Source organism: Procambarus clarkii, unplaced genomic scaffold (assembly GCF_040958095.1).
Source record: "Procambarus clarkii isolate CNS0578487 unplaced genomic scaffold, FALCON_Pclarkii_2.0 HiC_scaffold_135, whole genome shotgun sequence".
Lineage (NCBI taxonomy): Eukaryota > Metazoa > Arthropoda > Malacostraca > Decapoda > Cambaridae > Procambarus > Procambarus clarkii.
The window spans coordinates 1,274,506-1,299,803 of record NW_027189168.1 but is presented as its reverse complement, the minus strand read 5'-3'; positions in this window follow the sequence as shown (position 1 = coordinate 1,299,803).

Genomic DNA, 25,298 nt, shown 5'->3' with positions numbered 1-25,298 from the left:
TGGTGTGTGGCAGATTGGTGGTGTGTGGTGTACTGGTGGTGTGTGGCAGGTGGTGGTGTGTGGTGTACTGGTGGTGTGTGGGGTTGTGTCATGTGTAGCCTTGTGTCGTGTGTGAGGTTGTGTCGTGTGTGTGAGGTTGTGTCGTGTGTGTGAGGTTGTGTCGTGTGTGTGAGGTTGAGTTGTGTGTGAGGTTGTCGTGTGTGAGGTTGTGTCATGTGTGAGGTTGTGTCATGTGTGAGGTTGTGTCGTGTGTGGAGTTGTGTCGTGTGTGAGGTTGTGTCGTGTGTGAGGTTGTGTCGTGTGTGAGGTTGTGTCATGTGTGAGGTTGTGTCGTGTGTGGAGTTGTGTCGTGTGTGAGGTTGTGTCGTGTGTGAGGTTGTGTCATGTGTGAGGTTGTGTCGTGTGTGGAGTTGTGTCGTGTGTGAGGTTGTGTCGTATATGTAGATGTGTCGTGTGTGAGGTTGTGTCATGTGTAGCCTTGTGTTGTATGTGTGGTTATGTCGTGTGTGAGGTTGTCTTGTGTGTGAGGTTGTGTCGTGTATGTGTGAGGTTGTGTTGTGTGTGGGGTTGTGTCGTGTGTGGAGCTGTGTCGTGTTTGAGGATGTGTCGTCTGTGAGGTTGTGTCATGTGTGGGGTTGTGTCATGTGTGAGATTGTTTTGTATGTGGGGTTGTTTCGTGTGTGAGGTTGTGTCGTGTGTGTGTGTGTGTGTGAGGTTTTGTCGTGTGAGTAAGGTTGTGTTGTGTGTGAGGTTGTGTAGTGTGTGTGAGGTTGTGTCGTGTGTGTGAGGTTGTGTCGTGTGTGGGGTTGTGTCGTGTGTGTGGGGTTGTGTCGTGTGTGGGGTTGTGTCGATGTAACACTGTAAGGTGTTTGGTTTAGTTTATTTAAAATATATATAGTATATGAGTCAGAGACAGGGATTTGGGAAGGCACCAGCTTGGTCGGCCTGAGTTTCACACCTCTAAAAGTTAATGACCCCAAGTGACCTGACGTCAGATCATGCGAATTTCACCTTACTTCTACTAATCGTATAATTGGAGCCTGGTAGTCTTCAAACATGCCGACGTTTAAGGAGTGGCTTGGTAGAGAGCCGGAGGCTATCTACTTGTGGGCGGAGTTAGCTACTAGGTTACCAATATAGACTCGGAGAACTATCGATTCGAGAGCATTAAGGATTAAGAGAAGAACAGCAGACGAGGAGCAGAGCAGAGGAGACGGCCCTAGCAGGGAGGCTGTCGGCCGGCAGGGTGGGACAGTCTCTATCAGCTATAGACCCCCCCCCCCCTCTATCCAGCTACTGGCATACACTTGGTGAGTTGAACATTAAGGTGACTTGGTCGTGTTTTACAAGTGTTGTGTGATGATCAGGGGCAGTCAGTTGTAGTGTTCTCCAGATTCTTGGAGGATGACTCACTTTACCTATATATATCTTGAACATGGCTTAAAGTATGATACTTAGTATGTGAAATATAATTGAATTTATTATTTAAATTGCCTTTAACTGTGTCCCCTATGTATGGAGTTGATACATGATAATAACATCTTTTGAGAATATTGTGATACAGACAAGTTCCATTCCTTGTCTTGTATGTAATGGTCTAGAATGGATGGTGGCAGCATTTCGTCTTCTACTATCTACTCTTCTACTTCTACTATCTACTCTTATACTTCTACCTATCTACACCTCTCCCTCCACCCCTCTCTAAACTCTCACTTTCAACTAATGACCCTCCTCGCTCCTCCCTACCTCTCACCCCAAACCCTCACTAATTACTTCACTATTCATTTCTTCCTTTCGTTTTCTCTTATACGTTTGTGGCAATGATTCTGTATCCTAGAGTTCTCTCTAGAGTTCCGGGTAACTGGTCAAGTGACGGCGCCTTGTAGTCTTAGCACCTAGGTAGTCAAATACCTAGGTTACAAGGTGTTGAACGAGAGAGGTTGCCTTAGGATCTCTGGAGGTGCTCTAGAATAGTTAGCTAACTGAGAACGGGATAACGGACTAGAGAGAGCTGTTTCCCCCGGCCTCGTTAGTTAACTGGGGGGTGGAATAATGGACAAGATAGAGCTATTTCCCCCACCCCCGTTACATCGTGTGTGTTGGGGGGATGTGTAGCGTGTGGGGTTGTGTCGTGTGTGTGATGTTGTGTCGTGTTAGTAAGGTTGTTTCGTGTCAGTAAGGTTGTGTTATGTGTGAGGTTGTGTTGTCGGGTGTGAGGTTGTGTCGTGTGTGGGGTTGTGTCGTGTGTGTGAGGTTGTGTCGTGTATGTGGTTGTGTCATGTGTGTGAGGTTGTGTCGTGTGTGTGTGTGTGTGTGAGGTGGTGTCGAGTGTGTGATGTTGTGTCGTGTGTGTGGTTGTACTCACCTATTTGTGCTGTCGGGGTGAGCTTTGGCTCTTTGGTCCCGCCTCTCATCTGTCAATCAACTGTCAGTTCAGGTTCCTGAGCCTACTGGGCTCTATCATATCTACATTTAAAACTGTGTATGGAGTCAGCCTCCACCACATCACTGCCTAATGCATTCCATCCGTTAACTACTCTGGCACTGAAAAAGTTCCTTCTAACGTCTCTGTGGCTCATGTGGGTACTCAGTTTCCACCTGTGTCCCCTTGTTCGCGTCCCACCAGTGTTGAATAGTTTGTCCTTGTTTACCCGATCGATTTCTCTGAGGATTTTGTAGGTTGTGATCATAGTCTCCCCATACTCTTCTGTCTTCCAGTGTCGTAAGGTGCATTTTCCGCAGCCTTTCCTCGTAACTCATGCCTCTTAGTTCTGGGACTAGTCTATTCGTATACCTTTGAACTTTTTCCAGCTTTGTCTTGTGCTTGACAAGATACGGGCTCCATGCTGGGGCCGCATACTCCAGGATTGGTCTTACATATGTGGTGTACAAGATTCTGAATGATTCCTTACACAGGTTCCTGAACGCTGTTCTGATGTTAGCCAGCCTCGCATATGCCGCAGACGTTATTCTCTTTATGTGGGCTTCAGGAGACAGGTTTGGTGTGATATCAACTCCTAGATCTTTCTCTCTGTCCGGTTCATTAAGTACTTCATCTCCTATTCTGTATCCTGTGTCTGGCCTCCTGTTTCCACTGCCTAGTTTCATTACTTTGCATTTACTCGGGTTGAACTTCAACAGGCATTTGTTGGACCATTCACTCAGTCTGTCTAGGTCATCTTGTAGCCTCCTACTATCGTCCTCAGTTTCAATCCTCCTCATAATTTTTGCATCATCGGCAAACATTGAGAGAAACGATTCTATACCCTCTGGGAGATCATTTACATATATCAGAAACAGTATAGGTCCAAGGACTGACCCCTGCCGGACTCCACTCGTAACGTCTCGCCAATCTGAGACCTCACCCCTCACACTGACTCGTTGTCTCCTGTTGCTTAGGTACTCCTGTATTCAGTGGAGTACCTTCCCTTTCACTCCAGCCTGCATCTCCAGCTTTTTCACTAGCCTCTTGTGTGGCACTGTATCAAAGGCTTTCTGACAATCCAAGAATATGCAGTCTGCCTACCCTTCTCTTTCTTGCCTTATTTTTGTTGCCTGGTCGTTAGTAAGCCTTTGAGGCAGGACTTGCCATTCCTGAATCCATGTTGGTGCTGTGTTGCAAAGTTCTTTCGCTCCAGGTGCTTCACTAGGTTTCTTCGCACAATCTTCTCCATCTGCTTGCATGTTATGCAGGTTAGGGACACTGGCCTGTAATTCAGTGCCTCCTGTCTATCCCCTTTCTTGTATATCGGGACTACGTTAGCTGCTTTCCAAATTTCTGGCAGTTCCCCTGTTGCCAGAGATTTGTTATACACTATGGAGAGTGGTAGGCACAGTTCTTCTGCTCCTTCCTTTAGTATCCAAGGGGAGATTCCATCTGGGCCTATAGCCTTTTTCACATCCAACTCTAGTAAACACTTCCTTACTTCCCCGCTGGTAATCTCAAACTCTTCCAGTGGTTCCTGGTTAGCTATTCCCTCTCTTATCTCTGGGATTTCTCCTTGCTCTAAGGTGAAGACCTCTTGGAATTTCTTATTCAGTTCCTCACACACTTCCTTGTCGTTTGTAGTGAATCCTTCTGCCCCTCTCCTTAATTTCATAACCTGTTCCTTTACTGTTGTTTTTCTCCTGATGTGACTATGCAGCAATTTAGGCTGAGTTTTTGGCTTGCTTGCGATGTCATTTTCGTATTGTCTTTCTGCCTCTCTTCTCATCCTGACATATTCATTCCTGGCATTCTGGGATCTTTCTCTGCTCTCCAGTGTCCTGTTATTCCTATAGTTTCTCCATGCCCTTTTACTTTGCTGGTTAGCTAGCCTACATCTCTGATTAAACCATGGGTTTCTCATCTTCATTTCACTGTTTTCCTTTTGGACTTGGACAACCTTGTTTGCTGCGTCCTTGCACTTTTGCGTGATGTAGTCCATCATATCTTGACCCGTCTTTTCCCTGAGCTCTGTTTCCCATGCTATATCTGTTAGGAATTTTCTTATCTCCTCATAGTTTCCCTTTCGGTATGCTAACCTTTTGGTTTCGGTATCCCTCCTCGAGTTCAATAACCCTTCTTCAATCAGGTACTCAAACACCAATACACTGTGGTCGCTCATTCCTACTGGGGCCTCAAAACCGATTTCTCTTATGTCAGAGTCATTCAGGGCGAAGGCCAGGTCGAGTCTCGCTGGTTCGTCATTTCCTCTCATCCTTATGGGTTCTCTGACATGCTGGGTTAAGAAGTTTTTAGTCACCACCTCCAGTAATTTGGCTCTCCACGTATCCTCGCCTCCATGCGGTTCCCATGCGGTGGTTGTGTTGTGTGTGTGTGAGGTTGTGTCGTGTGTGTGAGGTTGTATCGTGTGTGAGGTTGTGTCATTCATGTGGTTGTGTCGTGTGTGAGATTGTGTCGTGTGTGTGAGGTTGTGTTTGGTGTGTGAGGTTGTGTCGTGTGTGAGGTTGTGTCGTGTGTGAGGTTGTGTTGTGTGTGTGGGGTTGTGTCATTCATGTGGTTGTGTCGTGTGTGAGGTTGTGTTGTGTGTGTGGGGTTGTGTCATTCATGTGGTTGTGTCGTGTGTGAGGTTGTGTCATGTGTGAGGTTGTGTCGTGTGTGAGGTTGTGTCGTGTGTGAGGTTGTGTCATGTGTGAGGTTGTGTCGTGTGTGAGGTTGTGTCATGTGTGAGGTTGTGTCGTGTGTGAGGTTGACAGGTGAACATAACGTTAACAAGGGAGGCAGGTGAACATAACGTTAACAAGGGTGACAGGTGAACATAACGCCAGTGTAGGTGAAGAACGCCATGAACACAAAATGAACAGCGCTGCCAAGGTTCTCATACAACATTCTGAATGTCAAAAACCAGATTAATTTTCTCCTGAGGTTTCAGTAAGATAATACTGAAGAGGACATCATTAGTAAGGTAACCACGACCTCGCCTATAATTGTTGGCCAGGTAACCACGACCTCGCCTATAATTGTTGGCCAGGTAACCACGACCTCGCCTATAATTGTTGGCAAGGTAACCACGACCTCGCCTATAATTGTTGGCAAGGTAACCACGACCTCGCCTATAATTGTTGGCAAGGTAACCACGACATCGCCTATAATTGTTGGCCAAGGTAACCACGACCTCGCCTATAATTGTTGGCAAGGTAACCACGACCTCGCCTATAATTGTTGGCCAGGTAACCACGACCTCGCCTATAATTGTTGGCAAGGTAACCACGACCTCGCCTATAATTGTTGGCCAGGTAACCACGACCTCGCCTATAATTGTTGGCAAGGTAACCACGACCTCGCCTATAATTGTTGGCAAGGTAACCACGACCTCGCCTATAATTGTTGGCAAGGTAACCACGACATCGCCTATAATTGTTGGCCAAGGTAACCACGACCTCGCCTATAATTGTTGGCAAGGTAACCACGACCTCGCCTATAATTGTTGGCCAGGTAACCACGACCTCGCCTATAATTGTTGGCAAGGTAACCACGACCTCGCCTATAATTGTTGGCCAGGTAACCACGACCTCGCCTATAATTGTTGGCAAGGTAACCACGACCTCGCCTATAATTGTTGGCAAGGTAACCACGACCTCGCCTATAATTGTTGGCAAGGTAACCACGACATCGCCTATAATTGTTGGCCAAGGTAACCACGACCTCGCCTATAATTGTTGGCAAGGTAACCACGACCTCGCCTATAATTGTTGGCAAGGTAACCACGACCTCGCCTAGAATGGTTGGCAAGGTAACCACGACCTCGCCTATAATTGTTGGCAGGGTAACCACGACCTCGCCTATAATTGTTGGCCAGGTAACCACGACCTCGCCTATAATTGTTGGCAAGGTAACCACGACCACGCCTATAATTGTTGGCAAGGTAACCACGACCTCGCCTATAATTGTTGGCAAGGTAACCACGACCTCGCCTATAATTGTTGGCAAGGTAACCACGACCTCGCCTATAATTGTTGGCAAGGTAACCACGACCTCGCCTATAATTGTTGGCAAGGTAACCACGACCTCGCCTATAATTGTTGGCAAGGTAACCACGACCTCGCCTATAATTGTTGGCAAGGTAACCACGACCTCGCCTATAATTGTTGGCAAGGTAACCACGACCACGCCTATAATTGTTGGCAAGGTAACCACGACCTCGCCTATAATTGTTGGCAAGGTAACCACGACCTCGCCTATAATTGTTGGCAAGGTAACCACGACCTCGCCTATAATTGTTGGCCAGGTAACCACGACCTCGCCTATAATTGTTGGCAAGGTAACCACGACCACGCCTATAATTGTTGGCAAGGTAACCACGACCTCGCCTATAATTGTTGGCAAGGTAACCACGACCTCGCCTATAATTGTTGTCAAGGTAACCACGACCTCGCCTATAATTGTTGGCAAGGTAACCACGACCTCGCCTATAATTGTTGGCAAGGTAACCACGACCACGCCTATAATTGTTGGCAAGGTAACCTCGACCTCGCCTATAATTGTTGGCAAGGTAACCACGACCTCGCCTATAATTGTTGGCAAGGTAACCACGACCTCGCCTATAATTGTTGGCCAGGTAACCACGACCACGCCTATAATTGTTGGCAAGATAACCACAACTACTATAATTGTGTTTAAGGTAACCAGGCCGTCTCCTGGTCTGGCTCAAGCCTATAATTGTATATAATTAAAACTCTCGATAAAATCAGAGAATTAGAAGTTGGTGCTGGGCGGGTGTGGGATGGATGGGTTGGTGGATGGATGGACAAACGAATGAGTTGATGGGTGGGTTAGTTAATGGATGGATATACTAGTTGGTGGATGGGTGAATCAAATTCTTGATTGATGATTAATGGGTGTGTTTTGGGGATGGGTTGAGTTAATTGATAGGCGACTAGATGGACTGATGTATTGGTTCATGGATGGGTGGATGGACGAGTGGCTGGACAGGATACCTGGTTGATACCTGGTTGATGGGGTTCTGGGAGTTCTTCTACTCCCCAAGCCCGGCCCGAGGCCAGACTTGACTTGTGAAAGTTTGGTCCAGCAGGCTGTTGCTTGGAGCGGCCCGCAGGCCCACATACCAACCACAGCCCGGTTGGTCCGGCACTCCTTGAAGGAAACAAAAAAGATGTCCACGGTTGTTCCGGCAATATTTCTGATGCTCGCTGGGAGGACACTGAACAACCGTGGACCTATGATGTTCATACAGTGTTCTCTGATTGTGCCCATGGCACCTCTGCTCTTCACTGGTTCTATTCTACATTTTCTTCCATATCGTTCACTCCAGTACGTTGTTATTTTACTGTGTAGATTTGGGACCTGTCCCTCCAGTATTTTCCATGTGTACATTATTTGGTATCTCTCTCGTCTCCTTTCTAGTGAGTACATTTGGAGAGCTTTGAGACGATCCCAATAATTTAGGTGCTTTATCTCGTCTATGCGTGCCGTATATGTTCTCTGTATTCCCTCTATTTCAGCAATCTCTCCTGCTCTGAAGGGGGAAGTGAGTACTGAGCAGTACTCAAGACGGGACAACACAAGTGATTTGAAGAATACAACCATTGTGATGGGATCTCTGGACTTGAAGGTTCTCGTAATCCATCCTATCACTTTTCTGGCTGACACAATACTTGCTTGGTTATGCTCCCTGAACGTTAGGTCGTCGGACATCATTATTCCCAAATCCTTGACATGCGGTTTTCCTACTATGGGCAGATTCGATTGTGTTTTGTACCCTGTATTATGTTTAAGATCCTCATTTTTGCCGTATCTGAGTACCTGGAATTTATCACCGTTAAACATCATGTTATTTTCTGCTGCCCAGTCGAAAACTTTCTTGACATCTGTTTATAGTTTATCAATGTCTTCAGCAGAGGTAATTTTCATGCTGATTTTTGTATCTTCTGCAAAGGATGACACGAAGCTGTGACTTGTGTTTTTGTCTATATCTGATATGAGAATAAGGAACAGCAGTGGTGCAAGGATTGTACCTTGAGGTACAGAGCTGTTAACTGCGCTCGGACTCGATTTTACTTGATTGACTGTTACTCTTTGTGTTCTGTTCGACAGGAAATTGAATATCCAGCGTCCTACTTTACCAGTTATACCCATTGACCTCATTTTGTGTGCAATCACTCCATCTTGAGGTTATCTTGAGATGATTTCGGGGCTTTAGTGTCCCCGCGGCCCGGTCCTCGACCTGGCCTCCACCCCCCAGGAAGCAGCTCGTTACAGCTGACTAACACCCAGGTACCTATTTACTGCTAGGTAACAGGGGCATTCAGGGGTGAAAGAAACTTTTGCCCATTTGTTTCTGCCTCGTGCGGGAATCGAACCCGCGCCACAGAATTACGAGTCCTGCGCACTATCCACCAGGCTACGAGGCCCCTCCATGGTCACATTTGTCGAATGCCTTTGCAAAATCTGTTTATACGACATCTGCATTATTTTTTCCTCTAATGCCTCAGTGATTTTGTCATAGTGGTCAAGTAGCTGTGAGAGGCATGTCTATATCTATATCGATTAGGTAGTGAATGGGATTGGAGGGATAGATTGATTGGCACTGGAAAGTTTGGATGGATAAATGAGTAATTTGTAGAATAATAAAACTTTTTAAGAATTGGTAATGGGATGGATAAGTTTCGTAAGGGATAGGTGAAGGTATTGCTAATCTTGGTAATGGATAGGTGAAGGTATGGATAAGCCTGGCAATAGATAGGAAATGAATAAATAAACGATTAAATATATATTCAATATTTGATACCAGATGTGTGATAGAATGATTAGGAAGAATCAGTGAGATTAGTGAATGGAAAGGCAATAGATCTGTCGTGTCAGAGTCACTCTGACATACCAGTCAGAGTGACTGACAGATGTTCCGTCATTCTGTCAACCAGTCTTATATACCCTCGTGTTTTGGTGACCAGCAAGGGAGGAGAAGGGAAGGTAGGTGTCAAGCAAGGTGGATGGGAGGGATGTGTGTAGGAGGGTGGGAAGGGAGGCGTCCCTACAGCACCCAGAGAGGGGCCAGTGTGCGTCTGGTCGCTGTGTAGTGAACACCGGCGCGCTCCCAGCCCTCCTTGGCTGGTGTTCCAGCCGTGCGGCCGCCACGGCTAAGCCTTCCTGATGCTCTTCATGTGTTGGGGGGCCGGATCCTCTGGACATATTCCCGTTGAAACTCTCGGCTAACACTGAGAGGCGAGCTGTGCTAGGCAAAGCCAAATGTCCATATATAATTATTTTTATATAGCAGTAAATTATGTGGCAGAAAGTGGGCCATGCTATGTCGGGCTGAGTGATGTGAAGAGGTTGAAGGGCAAGTGTTTTTACTAGTGTACCTGGCGTCTTAAGTAAGCTCTTAAGTGATGTAAAGTACCATAGTGTGACGTACACACTTGAAACCGTAGAGTGTTGTCGATAATTGCTATATACAGACAACATTCAGAGAATAATCAGATCACGTCTATCAAATGAATTAATTACTGGTCGATGTTCTCGTAAGAAAGAAAACAACGAGAATACGAGAAACTGAAATGGAATAAGAATAAAATTTGACATTCCACAAAAACTTGCAATCACTTATCATGATAGGAATTATCTGTGTGGAGTTGTTGGGTCTTGTTGAGCAATGTTCTTGGTTGCAACTAATAGAATAACATCCCCAAAACATGCCACCATCTTTGCCAATATTTTTTTCCGTGAAGTTAGCCTTGTGTAGTGAATGGGAGATTTGCGGTTGAACCTCTGTAATCTATCACACAATTATGATAAACTTTTAAACAATAATTACCTATTGTGAGATTATATTTTTGAATACGAGGGAATCATGACAATCATTCATGCAAGGCCGAATCGTTCATTATTGCTGTCTGAACCATGCAATAAGTAGCACTAAAAGGAACACTGGGAACAAAAAATTAGCGGACAACGCCACCTCATCGTGTTCCAGGAGAAGGTGAGTAAGTCAATGAAAAGATCATTGAGTGCTATGGTTGCCCCTCTGAAATGTTCATCTCACATTACGAAGTATTACGGACCGTGTGAAGTCCCTTAAATTGTGTGCCAGCATGATCTCATCACTGTAAGTCCTGCACGCCCACACCAACGATGAGTTGGTTGTTGACCTCAGGCACATATTTGTTTTATTCATTTTTTAACCTTATTCATTCCTCCACCCAGCCAGCCAGCTAGATAGTTGAACATTACTCCACCCAGCCTGCCAGCCAGCTAGACCGTTGAACATTCCTCCACCCAGCCAGCCAGCCAGCCAGCTAGATAGTTGAACATTCCTCCACCCAGCCAGCTAGATAGTTAATCATTCCTCCACCCAGTCAGCCAGCCAGCTAGATAGTTGATCATTCCTCCACCCAGCCAGCTAGATAGTTGATCATTCCTCCACCCAGCCAGCCAGCTAGATAGTTGAACATTCCTCCAGCCAGCCAGCCAGCCAGCTAGACAGTTGAACATTCCTCCACCCAGCCAGCCAGCTAGATAGTTGAACATTCCTCCACCCAGCAAGCCAGCCAGCCAGCTAGATAGTTGAACATTCCTCCACCCAGCCAGCTAGATAGTTAATCATTCCTCCACCCAGTCAGCCAGCCAGCTAGATAGTTGATCATTCCTCCACCCAGCCAGCCAGCTAGATAGTTGAACATTCCTCCACCCAGCCAGCCAGCCAGCTAGACAGTTGAACATTCCTCCACCCAGCCAGCCAGCTAGATAGTTGAACATTCCTCCAGCCAGCCAGCCAGCCAGCTAGACAGTTGAACATTCCTCCACCCAGCCAGCCAGCTAGACAGCTGATCATTCCTCCACCCAGTCAGCCAGCCAGCTAGATAGTTGAACATTCCTCCACCCAGCCAGCCAGATAGATAGTTGAACATTCCTCCACCCAGTCAGCCAGCCAGCTAGATAGTTGAACATTCCTCCACCCAGCCAGCCAGCTAGATAGTTGAACATTCCTCCACCCAACCAGCCAGCTAGATAGTTGAACATTCCTCCACCCAGCCAGCCAGCTAGACAGTTGAACATTCCTCCACCCAGCCAGCCAGCTAGATAGTTGAACATTCCTCCACCCAGCCAGCCAGCTAGACAGTTGAACATTCCTCCACCCAGCCAGCCAGCTACATAGTTGAACATTCCTCCACCCAGTCAGCCAGCTACATAGTTGAACATTCCTCCAGCCAGCCAGCCAGCTAGATAGTTGAACATTCCTCCACCCAGCCAGCCAGCCAGCTAGATAGTTGAACATTCCTCCACCCAGCCAGCCAGCTAGACAGTTGAACATTCTTCCACCCAGCCAGCCAGCTACATAGTTGAACATGCCTCCACCCAGTCAGCCAGCTACATAGTTGAACATTCCTCCAGCCAGCCAGCCAGCTAGATAGTTGAACATTCCTCCACCCAGCCAGCCAGCCAGCTAGATAGTTGAACATTCCTCCACCCAGCCAGCCAGCTAGATAGTTGAACATTCCTCGACCCAGCCAGCCAGCTAGACAGTTGAACATTCCTCCACCCAGCCAGCCAGCTAGACAGTTGAACATTCCTCCACCAACCAAGCCAGCCAGCTAGATAGTTGAACATTCCTCCACCCAGCCATCCAGCTAGACAGTTGAACATTCCTCCACCCAGCCAGCCAGCCAGCTAGACACTTGAACATTCTTCCACCCAGCCAGCCAGCTAGATAGTTGATCATTCCTCCACCCACCCAGTCAGCCAGCTAGATAGTTGAACATTCCTCCACCCAGTCAGCCAGCTAGACAGTTGAACATTCCTCCACCCAGCCAGCCAGCCAGCTAGATAGTTGAACATTCCTCAACCCAGCCAGCCAGCTAGATAGTTGAACATTCCTCCACCCAGCCAGCCAGCTAGACAGTTGAACATTCCTCCACCCAGCCAGCCAGCTACATAGTTGAACATTCCTCCACCCAGTCAGCCAGCAACATAGTTGAACATTCCTCCAGCCCGCCAGCCAGCTAGATAGTTGAACATTCCTCCACCCAGCCAGCCAGCCAGCTAGATAGTTGAACATTCCTCCATCCAGCCAACCAGCTAGATAGTTGAACATTCCTCCAGCCAGCCACCCAGCCAGCTAGATAGTTGAACATTCCTCCACCCAGCCAGCCAGCTAGATAGTTGATCATTCCTCCACCCAGCCAGCCAGCTAGATAGTTGAACATTCCTCCACCCAGCCACCCAGCCAGCTAGACAGTTGAACATTCCTCCAGCCAGCCAGTCAGCTAGATAGTTGAACATTCCTCCACCCAGCCTGCCAGCCAGCTAGATAGTTAATCATTCCTCCACCCAGCCAGCCAGCTATACAGTTGATCATTCCTCCACCCAGTCAGCCACCTAGATAGTTGAACATTCCTCCACCCAGCCAGCCAGCCAGCTAGATAGTTGAACATTCCTCCAGCCAGCCAGCCAGCTAGATAGTTGAACATTCCTCCACCCAGCCAGCCAGCTACATAGTTGAACATTCCTCCACCCAGTCAGCCAGCTAGATAGTTGAACATTCCTCCACCCAGCCAGCCAGCTAGATAGTTGAACTTTCCTCCACCCAGTCAGCCAGCTAGATAGTTGAACATTCCTCCACCCAGCCAGCCAGCTACATAGTTGAACATTCCTCCACCCAGTCAGCCAGCTAGATAGCTGAACATTCCTCCACCCAGCCAGCCAGCTAGACAGTTGAACATTCCTCCACCCAGCCAGCCAGCCAGCTAGACAGTTGAACATTCCTCCACCCAGCCAGCCAGCTAGATAGTTGAACTTTCCTCCACCCAGTCAGCCAGCTAGATAGTTGAACATTCCTCCACCCAGTCAGCCAGCTACATAGTTGAACATTCCTCCACCCAGTCAGCCAGCTACATAGTTGAACATTCCTTCAGCCAGCCAGCCAGCCAGCCAGCTAGCTAGATAGTTGAACATTCCTCCACCCAGCCAGCCAGCCAGCCAGCCAGCTAGATAGTTGAACATTCCTCCAGCCAGCCAGCCAGCTAGATAGTTGAACATTCCTCCACCCAGTCAGCCAGCCAGCTAGATAGTTGAACATTCCTCCACCCAGCCAGCCAGCTAGATAGTTGAACATTCCTCCACCCAGCCAGCCAGCTAGATAGTTGAACATTCCTCCACCCAGCCAGCCAGCTAGACAGTTGAACATTCCTCCACCCAGCCAGCCAGCTAGATAGTTGAACATTCCTCCAGCCAGCCAGCCAGCCAGCTAGACAGTTGAACATTCCTCCACCCAGCCAGCCAGCTAGACAGCTGATCATTCCTCCACCCAGCCAGCCAGCCAGCTAGATAGTTGAACATTCCTCCACCCAGCCAGCCAGATAGATAGTTGGACATTTCTCCACCCAGTCAGCCAGCCAGCTAGATAGTTGAACATTCCTCCACCCAGCCAGCCAGCTAGATAGTTGAACATTCCTCCACCCAGCCAGCCAGCTAGATAGTTGAACATTCCTCCACCCAGCCAGCCAGCTAGACAGTTGAACATTCCTCCACCCAGCCAGCCAGCTAGATAGTTGAACATTCCTCCACCCAGCCAGCCAGCTAGACAGTTGAACATTCCTCCACCCAGCCAGCCAGCTACATAGTTGAACATTCCTCCACCCAGTCAGCCAGCTACATAGTTGAACATTCCTCCACCCAGCCAGCCAGCTAGATAGTTGAACATTCCTCCAACCAGCCAGCCAGCCAGCTAGATTGTTGAACATTCCTCCACCCAGCCAGCCAGCTAGACAGTTGAACATTCTTCCACCCAGCCAGCCAGCTACATAGTTGAACATGCCTCCACCCAGTCAGCCAGCTACATAGTTGAACATTCCTCCAGCCAGCCAGCCAGCTAGATAGTTGAACATTCCTCCACCCAGCCAGCCAGCCAGCTAGATAGTTGAACATTCCTCCACCCAGCCAGCCAGCTAGATAGTTGAACATTCCTCCACCCAGCCAGCCAGCTAGACAGTTGAACATTCCTCCACCCAGCCAGCCAGCTAGACAGTTGAACATTCCTCCACCAACCCAGCCAGCCAGCTAGATAGTTGAACATTCCTCCACCCAGCCATCCAGCTAGACAGTTGAACATTCCTCCACCCAGCCAGCCAGCCAGCTAGACACTTGAACATTCCTCCACCCAGCCAGCCAGCTAGATAGTTGATCATTCCTCCACCCACCCAGTCAGCCAGCTAGATAGTTGAACATTCCTCCACCCAGTCAGCCAGCTAGACAGTTGAACATTCCTCCACCCAGCCAGCCAGCTAGACAGTTGAACATTCCTCCACCCAGCCAGCCAGCTACATAGTTGAACATTCCTCCACCCAGTCAGCCAGCAACATAGTTGAACATTCCTCCAGCCAGCCAGCCAGCTAGATAGTTGAACATTCCTCCACCCAGCCAGCCAGCCAGCTAGATAGTTGAACATTCCTCCATCCAGCCAACCAGCTAGATAGTTGAACATTCCTCCACCCAGCCAGCCAGCTAGATAGTTGATCATACCTCCACCCAGCCAGCCAGCTAGATAGTTGAACATTCCTCCACCCAGCCACCCAGCCAGCTAGACAGTTGAACATTCCTCCAGCCAGCCAGTCAGCTAGATAGTTGAACATTCCTCCACCCAGCCAGCCAGCCAGCTAGATAGTTGATCATTCCTCCACCCAGCCAGCCAGCTATACAGTTGATCATTCCTCCACCCAGTCAGCCACCTAGATAGTTGAACATTCCTCCACCCAGCCAGCCAGCCAGCTAGATAGTTGAACATTCCTTAAGCCAGCCAGCCAGCTAGATAGTTGAACATTCCTCCACCCAGCCAGCCAGCTAGATAGTTGATCATTCCTCCACCCAGCCAGCCAGCAAGACAGTTGATCATTCCTCCACCCAGTCAGCCAGCTAGATAGTTGAACATTCCTCCACACAGCCAGCCAGCTAGACAGTTGAACATTCCTCCACCCAGCCAGCTAGATAATTGAACATTCCTCCACCCAGTCAGCCAGCTAGATAGTTGAACATTCCTCCACCCAGCCAGCCAGCTACATAGTTGAACATGCCTCCACCCAGTCAGCCAGCTACATAGTTGAACATTCCTCCAGGCAGCCCGCCAGCTAGATAGTTGAACATTCCTCCACCCAGCCAGCCAGCCAGCTAGATAGTTGAACATTCCTCCACCCAGCCAGCCAGTTAGATAGTTGAACATTCCTCCACCCAGCCAGCCAGCTAGACAGTTGAACATTCCTCCACCCAGCCAGCCAGCTAGACAGTTGAACATTCCTCCACCAACCCAGCCAGCCAGCTAGATAGTTGAACATTCCTCCACCCAGCCATCCAGCTAGACAGTTGAACATTCCTCCACCCAGCCAGCCAGCCAGCTAGACACTTGAACATTCCTCCACCCAGCCAGCCAGCTAGATAGTTGATCATTCCTCCACCCACCCAGTCAGCCAGCTAGATAGTTGAACATTCCTCCACCCAGTCAGCCAGCTAGACAGTTGAACATTCCTCCACCCAGCCAGCCAGCCAGCTAGATAGTTGAACATTCCTCCACCCAGCCAGCCAGCTAGATAGTTGAACATTCCTCCACCCAGCCAGCCAGCTAGACAGTTGAACATTCCTCCACCCAGCCAGCCAGCTACATAGTTGAACATTCCTCCACCCAGTCAGCCAGCAACAGAGTTGAACATTCCTCCAGCCAGGCAGCCAGCTAGATAGTTGAACATTCCTCCACCCAGCCAGCCAGCCAGCTAGATAGTTGAACATTCCTCCATCCAGCCAACCAGCTAGATAGTTGAACATTCCTCCAGCCAGCCACCCAGCCAGCTAGATAGTTGAACATTCCTCCAGCCAGCCAGCCAGCTAGATAGTTGATCATTCCTCCACCCAGCCAGCCAGCTAGATAGTTGAACATTCTTCCACCCAGCCACCCAGCCAGCTAGACAGTTGAACATTCCTCCAGCCAGCCAGTCAGCTAGATAGTTGAACATTCCTCCACCCAGCCAGCCAGTGAGCTAGATAGTTGATCATTCCTCCACCCACCCAGCCAGCTATACAGTTGATCATTCCTTCACCCAGTCAGCCACCTAGATAGTTGAACATTCCTCCACCTAGCCAGCCAGCCAGCTAGATAGTTGAACATTCCTCCAGCCAGCCAGCCAGCTAGATAGTTGAACATTCCTCCACCCAGCCAGCCAGCTAGATAGTTGATCATTCCTCCACCCAGCCAGCCAGCAAGACAGTTGATCATTCCTCCACCCAGTCAGCCAGCTAGATAGTTGAACATTCCTCCACACAGCCAGCCTGCTAGACAGTTGAACATTCCTCCACCCAGCCAGCTAGATAGTTGAACATTCCTCCACCCAGTCAGCCAGCTAGATAGTTGAACATTCCTCCACCCAGCCAGCCAGCTACATAGTTGAACATTCCTCCACCCAGTCAGCCAGCTAGATAGTTGAACATTCCTCCACCCAGCCAGCCAGCTTGATAGTTGAACTTTCCTCCACCCAGTCAGCCAGCTAGATAGTTGAACATTCCTCCACCCAGCCAGCCAGCTACATAGTTGAACATTCCTCCACCCAGTCAGCCAGCTAGATAGTTGAACATTCCTCCACCCAGCCAGCCTGCTAGACAGTTGAACATTCCTCCACCCAGCCAGCCAGCCAGCTAGACAGTTGAACATTCCTCCACCCAGCCTGCCAGCTTGACAGTTGAACATTCCTCCACCCAGCCAGCTAGATAGTTGAACATTCCTCCACCCAGTCAGCCAGCTAGATAGTTGAACATTCCTCCACCCAGTCAGCCAGCTACATAGTTGAACATTCCTCCACCCAGTCAGCCAGCTACATAGTTGAACATTCCTTCAGCCAGCCAGCCAGCCAGCCAGCCAGCCAGCTAGATAGTTGAACATTCCTCCACCCAGCCAGCCAGCGAGCCAGCCAGCTAGATAGTTGAACATTCCTCCAGCCAGCCAGCCAGCTAGATAGTTGAACATTCCTCCACCCAGTCAGCCAGCCAGCTAGATAGTTGAACATTCCTCCACCCAGCCAGCCAGCTAGATAGTTGAACATTCCTCCACCCAGCCAGCCAGCTAGATAGTTGAACATTCCTCCACCCAGCCAGCCAGCTAGACAGTTGAACATTCCTCCACCCAGCCAGCCAGCTAGATAGTTGAACATTCCTCCACCCAGCCAGCCAGCTAGATTATTGAACATTCCTCCACCCAGCCAGCCAGCCAGCAAGATAGTTGAACATTCCTCCACCCAGCCAGTCAGCTAGACAGTTGAACATTCCTCCACCCAGCCAGCCAGCTAGATAGTTGAACATTCCTCCACCCAGCCAGCCAGCTACATAGTTGAGCATTCCTCCAGCCAGTCAGCCAGCTAGATTATTGAACATTCCTCCACCCAGTCAGCCAGCCAGCTAGATAGTTGAACATTCCTCCACCCAGCCAGCCAGCTAGATAGTTGAACATTCCTCCACCCAGCCAGCCAGCTAGACAGTTGAACATTCCTCCACCCAGCCAGCCAGCTAGACAGTTGAACATTCCTCCACCAACCCAGCCAGCCAGCTAGATAGTTGAACATTCCTCCACCCAGCCATCCAGCTAGACAGTTGAACTTTCCTCCACCCAGCCAGCCAGCCAGCTAGACACTTGAACATTCCTCCACCCAGCCTGCCAGCTAGATAGTTGATCATTCCTCCACCCACCCAGTCAGCCAGCTAGATAGTTGAACATTCCTCCACCCAGTCAGCCAGCTAGACAGTTGAACATTCCTCCACCCAGCCAGCCAGCCAGCTAGATAGTTGAACATTCCTCCACCCAGCCAGCCAGCTAGATAGTTGAACATTCCTCCACCCAGCCAGCCAGCTAGACAGTTGAACATTCCTCCACCCAGCCAGCCAGCTACATAGTTGAACATTCCTCCACCCAGTCAGCCAGCAACATAGTTGAACATTCCTCCAGCCAGCCAGCCAGCTAGATAGTTGAACATTCCTCCACCCAGCCAGCCAGCCAGCTAGATAGTTGAACATTCCTCCATCCAGCCAACCAGCTAGATAGTTGAACATTCCTCCAGCCAGCCACCCAGCCAGCTAGATAGTTGAACATTCCTCCACCCAGCCAGCCAGCTAGACAGTTGATCATTCCTCCACCCAGCCAGCCAGCAAGATAGTTGAACATTCCTCCACCCAGCCACCCAGCCAGCTAGACAGTTGAACATTCCTCCAGCCAGCCAGTCAGCTAGATAGTTGAACATTCCTCCACCCAGCCAGCCAGCCAGCTAGATAGTTGAACATTCCTCCAGCCAGCCAGCCAGCTAGAGAGTTGAACATTCCTCCACCCAGCCAGCCAGCTAGATAGTTGATCATTCCTCCACCCAGCCAGCCAGCAAGACAGTTGATCATTCCTCCACCCAGTCAGCCAGCTAGATAGTTGAACATTCCTCCACCCAGCCAGCCAGCTAGACAGTTGAACATTCCTCCACCCAGCCAGCTAGATAGTTGAACATTCCTCCACCCAGTCAGCCAGCTAGATAGTTGAACATTCCTCCACCCAGCCAGCCAGCTACATAGTTGAACATTCCTCCACCCAGTCAGCCAGCTAGATAGTTGAACATTCCTCCACCCAGCCAGCCAGCTAGATAGTTGAACTTTCCTCCACCCAGTCAGCCAGCTAGATAGTTGAACATTCCTCCACCCAGCCAGCCAGCTACATAGTTGAACATTCCTCCACCCAGTCAGCCAGCTAGATAGTTGAACATTCCTCCACCCAGCCAGCCAGCTAGACAGTTGAACATTCCTCCACCCAGCCAGCCAGCCAGCTAGACAGTTGAACATTCCTCCACCCAGCCTGCCAGCTTGACAGTTGAACATTCCTTCACCCAGCCAGCTAGATAGTTGAACATTCCACCACCCAGTCAGCCAGCTAGATAGTTGAACATTCCTCCACCCAGTCAGCCAGCTACATAGTTGAACATTCCTCCACCCAGTCAGCCAGCTACATAGTTGAACATTCCTTCAGCCAGCCAGCCAGCCAGCCAGCTAGATAGTTGAACATTCCTCCACCCAGCCAGCCAGCCAGCCAGCCAGCTAGATAGTTGAACATTCCTCCAGCCAGCCAGCCAGCTAGATAGTTGAACATTCCTCCACCCAGTCAGCCCGCCAGCTAGATTGTTGAACATTCCTCTACCCAGCCAGCCAGCTAGATAGTTGAACATTCCTCCACCCAGCCAGCCAGCTAGATAGTTGAACATTCCTCCACCCAGCCAGCCAGCTAGACAGTTGAACATTCCTCCACCCAGCCAGCCAGCTAGATAGTTGAACATTCCTCCACCCAGCCAGCCAGCTAGATAGTTGAACATTCCTCCACACAGCCAGCCAGCTACATAGTTGAGCATTCCTCCAGCCAGCCAGCCAGCTAGATTATTGAACATTCCTCCACCCAGCCAGCCAGCCAGCTAGATAGTTGAACATTCCTCCACCCAGCCAGTAAAGCTAGACAGTTGAACATTCCTCCACCCAGCCAGCCAGCTAGATAGTTGAACATTCCTCCAACCAGCCAGCCAGCTAGACAGTTGAACATTCCTCCACCCAGCCAGCCAGCTACATAGTTGAACATTCCTCCACCCAGTCAGCCAGCTACATAGTTGAACATTCCTCCACCCAGCCAGCCAGCCAGCTAGATTATTGAACATTCCTCCACCCAGCCAGCCAGCCAGCTAGATAGTTGAACATTCCTCCACCCAGCCAGTCAGCTAGACAGTTGAACATTCCTCCACCCAGCCAGCCAGCTAGACAGTTGAACATTCCTCCACCCAGTCAGCCAGCTAGACAGTTGAACATTCCTCCACCCAGCCAGCCAGCCAGCTAGATAGTTGAACATTCCTCCACCCAGCCAGCCAGCTAGATAGTTGAACATTCCTCCACCCAGCCAGCCAGCTAGACAGTTGAACATTCCTCCACCCAGCCAGCCAGCTACATAGTTAAACATTCCTACACCCAGTCAGCTAGCTACATAGTTGAACATTCCTCCAGCCAGCCAGCCAGCTAGATAGTTGAACATTCCTCCACCCAGCCAGCCAGCCAGCTAGATAGTTGAACATTCCTCCATCCAGCCAAGCAGCTAGATAGTTGAACATTCCTCCAGTTAGCCACCCAGCCAGCTAGATAGTTGAACATTCCTCCACCCAGCCAGCCAGCTAGATAGTTGATCAATCCTCCACCCTGCCAGCCAGCTAGATAGTTGAACATTCCTCCACCCAGCCACCCAGCCAGCTAGATAGTTGAACATTCCTCCAGCCAGCCAGCCAGCTAGATAGTTGAACATTCCTCCACCCAGCCAGCCAGCCAGCTAGATAGTTGATCATTCCTCCACCCAGCCAGCCAGCTAGACAGTTGATCATTCCTCCACCCAGTCAACCAGCTAGATAGTTGAACATTCCTCCACCCAGCCAGAAAGCCAGCTAGATAGTTGAACATTCTTCCGGCCAGCCAGCCAGCTAGATAGATGAACATTCCTCCACCCAGCCAGCCAGCTAGATAGTTGATCATTCCTCCACCCAGCCAGCCAGCTAGACAGTTGATCATTCCTCCACCCAGTCAGCCAGCTAGATTGTTGAACATTCCTCCACCCAGCCAGCCAGCTAGACAGTTGAACATTCCTCCACCCAGCCAGCTAGATAGTTGAACATTCCTCCACCCAGTCAGCCAGCTAGATAGTTGAACATTCCTCCACCCAGTCAGCCAGCTAGATAGTTGAACATTCCTCCACCCAGCCAGCCAGCTACGTAGTTGAACATTCCTCCACCCTGTCAGCCAGCTAGATAGTTGAACATTCCTCCACCCAGCCAGCCAGCCAGCCAGCTAGACAGTTGAACATTCCTCCACCCAGCCAGCCAGCCAGCCAGCCAGCCAGCCAGCTAGACAGTTGAACATTCCTCCACCCAGCCAGCCAGCTAGACAGTTGAACATTCCTCCACCCAGCCAGCCAGCTAGACAGTTGAACATTCCTCCACCCAGCCAGCCAGCTAGACAGTTGAACATTCCTCCACCCAGCCAGCCAGCCAGCCAGCTAGACAGTTGAACATTCCTCCACCCAGCCAGCCAGCTAGATAGTTGAACATTCCTCCACCCATTCAGCCAGCTACATAGTTGAACATTCCTCCACCCAGTCAGTCAGCTAGATAGTTGAACAATCCTCCACCCAGCCAGCCAGCTAGATAGTTGAACATTCCTCCACCCAGTCAGCCAGCTAGATAGTTGAACATTCCTCCACCCAGCTAGCCAGCAAGATTGTTGAACATTCCTCCACCCAGCCAGCCAGCCAGCTAGATAGTTGAACATTCCTCCATCCAGTCAGCCAGCTAGATAGTTGAACATTCCTCCACCCAGCCAGCCAGCAAGATAGTTGTACATTCCTCCACCCAGCCAGCCAGCCAGCAAGATAGTTGAACATTCCTCCACCCAGTCAGCCAGCTAGATAGTTGAACATTCCTCCACCCAGCCAGCCAGCCAGCTAGACAGTTGAACATTCCTCCACCCAGCCAGCCAGCAAGATAGTTGAACATTCCTCCACCCAGCCAGCCAGCTAGATAGTTGAACATTCCTTCACCCAGTCAGCCAGCTACATAGTTGAACATTCCTCCACCCAGTCAGCCAGCTAGATAGTTGAACTTTCCTCCACCCAGCCAGCCAGCTAGATAGTTGAACATTCCTCCAGCCAGTCAGCCAGCTAGATAGTTGAACATTCCTCCACCCAGTCAGCCAGCTAGATAGTTGAACATTCCTCCACCCAGCTAGCCAGCAAGATAGTTGAACATTCCTCCACCCAGCCAGCCAGCCAGCTAGATAGTTGAACATTCCTCCACCCAGTCAGCCAGCTAGATAGTTGAACATTCCTCCACCCAGCCAGCCAGCAAGATAGTTGTACATTCCTCCACCCAGCCAGCCAGCCAGCAAGATAGTTGAACATTCCTCCACCCAGTCAGCCAGCTAGATAGTTGAACATTCCTCCACCCAGCCAGCCAGCCAGCTAGACAGTTGAACATTCCTCCAGCCAGTCAGCCAGCTAGATAGTTGAACATTCCTCCACCCAGCCAGCCAGCTAGATAGTTGAACATTCCTCCACCCAGTCAGCCAGCTACATAGTTGAACATTCCTCCACCCAGTCAGCCAGCTAGATAGTTGAACATTCCTTCACCCAGCCAGCCAGCTAGATAGTTGAACATTCCTCCAGCCAGTCAGCCAGCTAGATAGTTGAACATTCCTCCACCCAGTCAGCCAGCTAGATAGTTGAACATTCCTCCACCCAGCTAGCCAGCAAGATAGTTGAACATTCCTCCACCCAGCCAGCCAGCCAGCTAGATAGTTGAACATTCCTCCACCCAGTCAGCCAGCTAGATAGTTGAACATTCCTCCACCCAGCCAGCCAGCAAGATAGTTGTACATTCCTCCACCCAGCCAGCCAGCCAGCAAGATAGTTGAACATTCCTCCACCCAGTCAGCCAGCTAGATAGTTGAACATTCCTCCACCCAGCCAGCCAGCCAGCTAGACAGTTGAACATTCCTCCAGCCAGTCAGCCAGCTAGATAGTTGAACATTCCTCCAGCCAGTCAGCCAGCCAGCTAGACAGTTGAACATTCCTCCATCCAGCCAGCCAGCTAGATAGTTGAACATTCCTCCACCCAGCCAGCCAGCTAGATAGTTGAACATTCCTTACCCAGCCAGCCAGCCAGCCAGCCAGCAAGATAGTTGAACATTCCTCCACCCAGCCAGCCAGCAAGATAGTTGAACATTCCTCCACCCAGCTAGCCAGCCAGCTAGATAGTTGAACATTCCTCCAGCCAGTCAGCCAGCTAGATAGTTGAACATTCCTCCAGCCAGTCAGCCAGCCAGCTAGACAGTTGAACATTCCTCCACCCAGCCAGCCAGCTAGATAGTTGAACATTCCTCCACCCAGTCAGCCAGCTAGATAGTTGAACATTCCTCCACCCAGCCAGCCAGCAAGATAGTTGAACATTCCTCCACCCAGCCAGCCAGCAAGATAGTTGAACATTCCTCCACCCAGCCAGCCAGCCAGCTAGATAGTTGAACATTCCTCCACCCAGCCAGGCAGCCAGCCAGCTAGACAGTTGAACATTCCTCCACCCAGCCAGCCACCCAGCTAGACAGTTGAACATTCCTCCACCCAGCCAGCCAGCTAGACAGTTGAACATTCCTCCAGCCAGCCAGCCAGCAAGATAGTTGAACATTCCTCCACCCAGCCAGCCAGCCAGCTAGATAGTTGAACATTCCTCCACCCAGCCAGCCAGCCAGCCAGCTAGACAGTTGAACATTCCTCCACCCAGCCAGCCAGCAAGATTGTTGAACATTCCTCCACCCAGCCAGCCAGCTAGATAGTTGAACATTCTTCCACCCAGCCACCCAGCCAGCCAGCTAGACAGTTGAACATTCCTCCACCCAGCCAGCCAGCAAGATAGTTGAACATTCCTCCACCCAGCCAGCCAGCTAGTTAGTTGAACATTCCTCCACCCAGCCACCCAGCCAGCCAGCTAGACAGTTGAACATTCCTCCACCCAGCCAGCCAGCAAGATAGTTGAACATTCCTCCACCCAGCCAGCCAGCTAGATAGTTGAACATTCCTCCACCCAGCCACCCAGCCAGCCAGCTAGACAGTTGAACATTCCTGCACCCAGCCAGCCAGCAAGATAGTTGAACATTCCTCCACCCAGCCAGCCAGCTACATAGTTGAACATTCCTCCACCCAGCCAGCCAGCAAGTCAATAATTCTTCCACACACTCAGATTGATATTTAACCATTCCTCCACCTTCCTAGCTAGTTAGATTCCTCCACCCATCCACTTTGCTAGTCATTCATTCCTCCAGCTAGATAGACAAGGGACCATTAATTTACGTAGCCACCTAGCTAATCAACTAATAGTCAACATTTATATTCAAGAAATGGTTGTCATTCTGGAGTATATGTGAATGGCATGTATATTGCTCCAAATTCTTGCCACTCCAACCCCGAATTAATATACGTTTATTTCCACTCACACATCTGATAATCAATCAATCATCTGCACCCATCTTCAACTCACTCACCCATCCTCAACTCACTCACCCATCCTCAACTCACTCACCCATCCAGTCACGGGTTGTGTATCCATTCATCCCTCTGCATGATTAATTTGTACGTGAATTAAATTGTTAAGAGTAACTGCAATTTAAATAATTATCTTACGACTAGAGCTGACAGGTGTTTCTGACATCACCTGCCCTTCAGTCTTGGAATATATGCAATTGTAATACATGTGTGTATATTTTGACTCGTGTAATTCTCTTTCTGGGAAAATATATTGATTCAACAAGGAGTAAATGTGAATAATGTGGACATTGCTCACTGTGGTCTAATAATAATCTTCAATGATATTGGCTGATAAGGAAATATCTGGTCATGTTTTTGCGCTGAAACTAGTCTTTCATGGTCGACGTGATATTGTCAGTGTTAATATAATTTGCCACATAAAATGATGCAAGACGGTCACGATAATCTGATTATATTTAGGATTAGACCAAATAAAGGAGGCTGAGAAGGCCTATGTGGTTGTAATTATGAATTCTAACTTTATTCTGTGACCGGTGTCGAATGTTTTATTGCTCTGAATACTGAACTGGGAGATTAGATTTCTTGGCCAGTCAGGTTATTCTGTTTTGCTGCTGGTTCTCTGAGTGCAGGTGGCCGGGAATTCAGCGAAGGAACTTGTCTGATTTCCGTTCTTGGTTCCGGGAATTTACCGATGCCTATTCCGGAAGGTTTATCCGTGTCCAT